Consider the following 6684-nt stretch of genomic DNA (forward strand, 5'->3'; position numbering starts at 1 on the left):
ACTCACATGTTCGACCTCAGCGTGCGTCGGCGGCAACACTTCGTCCGCTGCCGCTGGGGCGACCTCTGTCGTGGTGGAGTCTGCCGATGTCAGCCCATCTACGGAGAAAGCTGCGAGGGATGGATGTGTGGTCGTCGCAGTTGCCTCGTCGGTGGTAGGTGTAACGTCAGCTGACGTTTTCACTGAAGTTGCTTCAGCATCCGGTGGTGTCGGGGTTGTCACGTTGTTCAGCTCTGTGGCGCTGACCTCGCCGTCAGCTAAGGGTAACTTCCGCGGACTGTCGATTTCATTCTCCACCGCCGGCGCCGTAGCATTTGTTCCCACACGTTTCACTGCAGCTGGCTTTGTCGTGATCGTCTCACTCACAAGCGGTGCCGCCTCCGGTGTGATGCCACCGCCTCCCCTCACTGCCTTCCGCCTGGCCTTCAGCCTGTCCTCACTGAGTCCCTGGGTGGCACCTCGACCCCGCCCGCGGCCGCGGGCGTCCTCTCCGGCGCCAGACACCACCTCACTGCGGGTTGAGCCCAGCGCCTGCGCGCCCTGCACCTCGCCTGACCCTAGCCGCCGGCCAAACCCTATGAAGGGCTGGAGCTGATGCTCGCCGACCAGCCCCTGTGCCAGCAGGAACTCCGGCTGCAGGCTGAAGTGTGAGTCATTCAACAGCGCCAGGAACGGCGGTTCCAGGTAGGCGCCGAAACTGCGCTCAGTGGTCGTCGGTGCTGCCACCTTGCGGCGGCGGATGACCTTGAGCGAGCCTCGCCGGCCGCCGCTAGATGACTCCGGCCGTGTGACGTGTCGCTTGAGGGCGGCATTGCGACGTGACTGGGAGGGGGCCACCACGCGGAGGAGGCGGGCGGAGGCCGCGCCCACCGCGTCCGGCGACGACGAGTCTAGAAAAAAGAGGACGCACGCGGTCAGCCAACTGTCTGACGCAAATCGCAGAGGGCGTTTGAGTGCGAGAATGCGCGAGAGGTTAGTTTCAAACGAGAGGACACGTACGAGACGCGAGGAATCTTCGCAATAAATGACGAAAACAGGATAGACGATGAAGCCCAGAAGTCAAGATAGGTCTGAAGCAGGCCGCAAATAGAAATGAAGCCTTTCACGGGTGTGTGACAGTCTTAATTTATACTTGTCAAGTCTAAGTCTTGATTTTTCTCTCACGGTTTGTGAAGGTCTTGAAAGACTCGACGAGCCGCAGTCAATACGCGTTGGGGTGGGTGGGTTGGGGGATGGGGTAAGATTGACTGCCCAAAGATTTTTACAGAATAATTTCCAAACGGCGCGGCGTAGCCCCACCAAACTTTGCTTAGCTGTAGAGAATTAGATACCGGACATTGTTATGTAAAAGGGATGATGCACCTGGTAAGGTCGCTAACCCATGGGCGGTAAAACCCAGGCCATGGCTGTCGGCGAAGGACATTTGTGGGGAATCGTTCAATGTGATGCAGCAACATAGTGTGAGATGAAGCCATACATATCTTGGATAGTTTCTTAGGCAACACAAGATTAAATTCAGAATGGTAACAAATTTAACTCACCTAGGGGCAAGTATGTAGGCCAGAGCAAGGTAAAAACTGACCTTAAGTTTTAGTCGAGAGCTTGGTTTAATGGGGTAGTCTTTGGCGCTGATTTCGAGTTGGTTAGCGACAGGGACTGCAACAAAGATGTTCTACTGACCTTTTAAAGGCCAGAGTACGTGACTGACCTAAAATGACCCCGATCAACGTTTTGTTTTTAGGAACATATCGCCTCTAGCGTGGTCCCAAATACTGATTCGAATAGCAAAATCAGGGTCATTGTGTAGATATTTGGTCACCTTGACCTTATGAAGGTCAAACAATGTCACTGGCCTCATTAAGCTCTTGCCTGGAACAGGCATTCACGGCGGTTGCATAAGAAAGTCTGGGGGCACCTGGGGCACCAACCTGGATTTTGACCTTGTCTGACCATATTGAATCCCAAGGACATCACGTGGGAATACACAATTTTTACACATGTAAGTTCGCGCAAATTTGAATCTATAATGTGAACATTACGTGTCCGGCTATCTTAATTTTTGAGATATCAGGGAGTCAGTCACCCCTACTGGAGCAAAGGGCATTCAGCCGACCACCCGGGCGCGTGTTGAGAGTTGTTACATACCAAAGAACATCCGGTTGGCAGAGTATGATGTTAATGATCGCGATCAATTGACTACAGAGGGAGAAGGATGCCGCCTAACGTAATGTCTGGGGTTTGTCTTGGCAACTTACGTAATGTCCAGGGTGTTTAGGGCAACCAGCGAGTGCAAGGAAAAAGCTTGTAGAGCGCTCCGGCAAAGCACTTCTGCATCGATACTTTGACCAAATACAGATACAGACAGCGAACACGTTCATATATATATATATATATATATATATATATATATATATATATATATATATATATGTGTGTGTGTGTGTGTGTGTGTGTGTGTGTGTATGTGTGTGTGTGTATGTATGCCCCGAGCTTCGCAAGAATGGTGCCTCCAAAAGCCGGATGCTTTGGAGAGAAAACGGCGATGAAAAGCTTCGAAAGGCTCCGAAAGCAAGCAGTGTTCTGAATACTGCGCGTGCCCACTGCAGGGAAAGAACCCATCAATGAACTAATCTGACGATATTTTTGCCATTGGCGATCACGAACGCAACTCCCGTTGCGGTCTTCCACAACTCTCGCCATTAACAGCACAGCTCATGCGTGAGATCATTGAGTTTTAGTGCAGCTGGCGCATCTCATTCTGTCCAATCTGCCTTATTTGCCCATTGGAGAGAGGGGCTGGATGAGCCAGCACGACCGGTTCGGTGAACAGTCAACAGCACGTGACCGACATATGGGTGAGCCAGCGAAAAGCCGCTTAAAGCCTTCTCAATTGCGAAATGAGTTTATGACAACGTCTTTATCAGCGCGCATGCTCCCAATACTTCCCTCACATGTCCTGGGTCGTAGATTTAGCGCTGTTCTGTGGCGTCGTGCGCTGTACTGTGTTTGTCCGAACCGTGTCAAGGCAGCTTTGCAGATAACGCAGTAGTGGTTCAGATGATCTAGTGTGTTCTTCTCAAGGATGGATGTGTTTGTCATGAAACTTGTTCACCCACAACGGCGTGCGCAACCCAAATCGCTGAAATTGAGCGCGGCCAAAGGGAGGCGTCCGCAACCCATTGCAACACCGCGAGGTGTTAATGCACCTCGAAAGTTTCGTAAAACCGTGAGAGACGACAGTACGACCGACGCGCCGCGAGCCGTGACAAACCAATCAGCGGGATGACGAACGGAATTTGTCACGGCCCAGCACTAGTGTGTCATCCGTCGGTTCGGCGGGCGTGACTGACGGAGCCGCCGGACCGGTCCGTCACGGCGGCCCGCAAGTCACAGTCATCGCGGTCCGCTGATGCCGATGTTCCGGGTTTTGGTCCGTGCTGGCCACGTGAACCAGCTGCCGCAGCTGCCGCACGGCTGCTAGCTGACGCGTGGAGTGGCAAGATTGCCAGCGTGTCATACTATGCATCCATCATGATTACTCAGGTTAATTCCATCAGCCCACTTCTCCACTAGGATACAGATGAAATAATCATCTCCCTACTTCTTTAAGAAAAATGGGCGAACTTCCCACACAAATGGTCATTAGAGAGCACTCTTTGCTCACCGTTGATTGTTGTCAAGGTTCCCAATCCACCGCCCCGGCCGAACACTGCGTCCAAATCAAGTAACAGTTTTGTTTGTACTGTAGGCCAAACACCGCCGAACTACGCATCGGTGCAACACGTCACCACGACACGGTCACTCGGTGTCAATCTGACCCCCTCATGGCCAGGTGCCAGTTGTTCATCCCTGACGATAGATCCAGAACGTTGTCTCTGGGACGGGAGTAAGAGTGAGTAAGTACGTAGCTGAGAGTTTCTTAGTCTGCCGCCTAGTGATCAGCTGTCCGTCGCGATGTTTTCAACTCAGCTACGGGTCCTTGATCGTAGGCTTCGTGGGTTAAGGCGCCGGCTAAGCGCGCATAAGTTTGTCATGCTGGGAACACAAGGATACAGGCAACCCAACCGCGTTACGCGTTCTTTCTTGTACGCAATGACGGAAGAAAATCAACTAAAAATGAAAGTTTCACGATACTTTTGAGACGCAAGTGCCAATAAACCATTTGGTCTGAAGAGCGTGCGCTGCGTGCCCCTGGCAGATCACTGCAGCTGGCGCCGGTGAAGCCTGGGATCGGTGGGACGTGGGGCCCGCCCGTGGGACCCGCCCGTGGGACCCGTGGGGCCCGCCCTAAGTCGCCAGAGGAGACGGACTTCCCCGCGGAAAGTTTTGCCCCTCTGTTGGTGCCGAGCGTGCGTGAGTCCGGAATGAGAAGTAATTGGACGTAATGCGCCCCTTGCTTGGTTTTCCTAATTTGGACGCGGCCAACCGTACTTTGGATCGCACGTCACTTTCATCCTCGGTTATTACGCCGATGAGTCTGACTTCTTTTCATGAAAGGACCCATTACGTCTCGGTGGCAGACTTTCGAATGGACGTTGTCGACGTTACGCTACAGTTTCCTGGTAAAGAGAGCTAATGATATTTGGCACCCGCGTTTCCTTGCTTTGTTTAATTTTCAAAACATTGCTGATTCATAAAAGCATGTCTTAAGATGGAAATGCTGAGATGCGCGCCTTGTGTTTCTCGATGTGTTGGGGCGAGATTGATTCATGTTTACATCTTCCGCAAGACGCCTCAGAGGCGCAGCGATGTGTCCACACACGTCCGGTCTCCAATCCCAACATGGCCATTAGGCGGCATGACGTGGGCTTTCAGACGAAGCATAATTGGCCAAACCGTCTCATGTCTCAACCAATGACATAACGAGCGCTGGCGCTGCCGGCGGCATTCGTGGGAGGTGCAGCAACGTCGCTCCCACGGGTCAGTTTACCGGCCGTTCGCTCCCGAAACAAGGTCGGCGGCGGGGCCGGCGACTGGGACCAGGATAGCCAAACACATCGTGACGTTGGCGAGTGTGAGCCCCAGCCTGCGCTGGACAGCACGTTACGGCGCTGGGGCCGACAGAAGACTGCGTCATCCCACGCAGAAAACGGAGGGCGCGCGCCGTACAACGCCCCTTGGGACGCAACAGCGAGGGCTGGTTTGGTACGAGAATCAGTGGTGAGATCGTGGAGAGTTGGCTCGCAAAGTACGTGGACCACCGATAATCGACGTGTCTGGTAAAAGTTGAAAGATGTCACCTCATCCCTCTCGGCCCAGGCAGAGCGGGCAGAGGCGGGCCAGCGGGCAAACAATCAATCAATCAACCAGTCAATCAATCAATCAATCGATGCAGGCGGGTGAACAATCCTATGTGACGCTTGAAGTTGGTGTCAACTGTAGGATATGATCGACGACAAGTGCAAAAGGGCACGAGAGGAGCCGCTGGCATTCGCCTGACTGAAATAAAGTTGCAATGTCATCAAACATTCCAAATGAACTGCCAAATCGCCTTACACACACATTTGCCCGGTCAAAACCATTCCGGGGCAAACAAATGGTGTGTAATGAATGGTCTTACCCCGCACCCCCGCCGGTTGTACGCCGTCATCTAGCGCCGCAATCAAAGGTTTTGTTCAAGCCGTGTCGCAAATCCGTGTCTAGCTGCTCACTGTTGCCTTATCTAGCTGCCAGTGCAATATACGCCGCATTGCAACTCAATGGCATGCACCGAATCAACAGCAGCGCTTTGTGTTGCCGGCTCAGCTGAGAGTGAGCACCTAGCTGCTGCTGGGAGTGATCACCCGGCTGCTGCTGGGAGTGAGGACCCGGCTGCTGCTGGGAGTGATCACCCGGCTGCTGCTGAGAGTGAGCACCCAGCTGCTGCTGGGAGTGATCACCCGGCCGCTGCTGGGAGTGATCACCCGGCTGCTGCTGGGAGTGATCACCCGGCTGCTGCTGAGAGTGATCACCCAGCTGCTGCTGGGAGTGATCACCCGGCTGCTGCTGAGAGTGAGCACCCGGCTGCTGCTGGAAGTGAGCACCCGGCTGCTGCTGAGAGTGAGCACCCAGCTGCTGCTGGGAGTGATCACCCGCTGCTGCTGAGAGTGAGCACCCCAGCTGCTGCTGGGAGTGATCACCCGGCTGCTGCTGGGAGTGATCACCCGGCTGCTGCTGAGAGTGATCACCCGGCTGCTGCTGAGAGTGAGCACCCGGCTGCTGCTGGGAGTGAGCACCCGGCTGCTGCTGGGAGTGATCACCCGGCTGCTGCTGGCAGTGATCACCCGGCTGCTGGCTCCCAAGTGGGGCTTCCACGAGACGTGTCCTAAACACCGTTGCCGTACGCTGATCGACCAAGGCTACGGCCACTAACAGCGTGGATATCCCGGGCTCATTCGTTTTGCTCCAGTGAGCAGGAACACAAACCGCACTAGCCGAACTGAGATGTGCTGAGATATTTCGCCGCAAATTGCTTCCGGTGTTCACAGCGCATGAGTGTCATCAAGTGGCCTCAGAGGATCCTCGGAGGAAATGCGGGTGACGGGGGGGGGGGGGGGAGGGGGAGGGGCAAGACGAAGTATAAGCCGTTTCAAGTTTTAGTTGCCCATCATGCTTTTCCATTTCTGTTTGATTTCTAGTTGATGCACACCATGACTTTTATAAGTGCTTTTTACCAAGTTTGAATTGAAGTTTTCATTATAAGCC

The sequence above is a fragment of the Pollicipes pollicipes genome, unplaced genomic scaffold (genome assembly GCF_011947565.3).
Source record: "Pollicipes pollicipes isolate AB1234 unplaced genomic scaffold, Ppol_2.1 Scaffold_1600;HRSCAF=1878_pilon_pilon_pilon, whole genome shotgun sequence".
Taxonomy (NCBI): domain Eukaryota; kingdom Metazoa; phylum Arthropoda; class Thecostraca; order Pollicipedomorpha; family Pollicipedidae; genus Pollicipes; species Pollicipes pollicipes.